A 1861-nucleotide genomic window follows, 5' to 3' on the forward strand; every position below is an offset into this window, starting at 1 on the left:
GAGAGAGAGAGAGAGAGAGAGAGAGAGAGAGTCCGATTGTATTAGGCCCGATTGTATGTGTCTGTCTTTATTTATATAGGAACAAAGATAAAGATACATACATATTTAAGTATCGCTTAAAGTCAAAATAACATTGCAACCGGGCCTTAGCGAAGTGCAATATGTCATTAGTTTACCCTTTATATTTAGCAATGGTACAGAGTATATTTAACTTCGTGTTTGCCAATAATATTATTGTCAATATGAGAAATATAAATAAATATGTTAATATTATTGTCTTTCTGCTTATAGTGTCTCTCACAGAACAATTTAATGAACTCAGTAATGCACAAAATGATGCCAGTAGTCAAGAACTTGATGTTGATGAGTTATTAATATATCACGTATCCCAGAAGCCAGCGTTATTTGACCATCGAATAGCAGCAAGTGATAGGAGCACTTTAAAAAACATGCATTGTGACGGGAAATATGCAACTCATTGGGAGGTTATTTTATAATTTATTTTCGCTCTCTCTTATAATGTATAATGTATGATAATTATATAAACTCAATAAAATCGTCTTTTGGTTATGATATACATATGTGTTTATTATTACAGTTTTGCAATCTTGCGATGTAGCTTTTGCTTTTTAAATATGCATCCATTTTGTTTTAATGAATTTAATAGCTCACAAATGATGAAAAATAAATTTTCCTAATTCATTTTGTTACAATTCCGTTTTTAATATTTATCGTGCCACCAATCATGTATGTACTCCAAGTAGTTGTGTTTTGGTTGAAAGTTTTTGACAAGTGTACACTGAAAAAAAAATTGGTTATACGGACAAAATGTTTATGGTTGGTTTATCCAATGGTTGATTCAACCATTATTTAGTTGCACTTGCGAATATATAGTTTATTTATGTCAACCATCTAAGTTGAAATGACTAAATCGATTAAATTATTTTGATAGAAGTACCAATAGAATTTATTTATTTTTGCGTGGCATTTAGTTACTTTCCGTAATATATTTGTTTAATTTCGAAGTATCGAATTGACTAAACAATGCCGAGAGAATTGATAAATATTGTGTATTTTCAACCAAACGGTGAAGTTACATATGACAAAATTTTTATTAAAATAAACAACAGATTTCGTCAACTCTTAATTTTTAAAAGTAACAAAAAGTTTTGTTTATCTTACAAAACTTTTTGATGGATGAACCGAATGCGATTCAAAATTCATTAAATTAATTATTTATTACAATTTCTAGGTTAAATAAAAACTCGGTTAATTTATACATGGTTTAGTTGAAAATAAATATTATTTTTCTAAGAATTGGAAAGAGTAAGGGCACTAGGAGTCGGGCGCAGAAGACATCGCGCAAATAATACACTTGTAAAGAATGAAACTTCTTTATTCACTAAACGCACTTACATGTTTCGACTCATTTTTGAGTCTTCCTTAGAGCAAACACATATTAACATATATAAAGTAAAAATTATCCTATCATGGTGAGCTCCCCTACATCGAGAATTTAAATGCCAGAATTAAATAAAAAGAAAGAAAAGAAAATGAAAAAGAAGGAAAATATTAAAAATGTCAAATTAAAGAATATAGAAACTAATTTATCGAAAAACTAACCGAAAATAGGGACACTCACCACAATTAAAAAGTACCGTATCGCAAATAATATCATGAATAATTCAAGAACCGACTGAAGTCAGTCGGTGTCGCTCGTACACAGTAATAAGTCCTTCTGACGAAATTTTTTTATCATTTTACAATTTTCATTAGTACTAGCTAATAACTAAAGAAGTGACTCATTGTGTCTGATACCAACTGGTCAACATATCAGGAATCGGTTCTTGAATTATTCTCT

The sequence above is a fragment of the Trachymyrmex cornetzi genome, unplaced genomic scaffold (assembly GCF_001594075.2).
Source record: "Trachymyrmex cornetzi isolate Tcor2-1 unplaced genomic scaffold, Tcor1.1 scaffold120, whole genome shotgun sequence".
In the NCBI taxonomy this organism is placed as follows: Eukaryota; Metazoa; Arthropoda; class Insecta; order Hymenoptera; family Formicidae; genus Trachymyrmex; species Trachymyrmex cornetzi.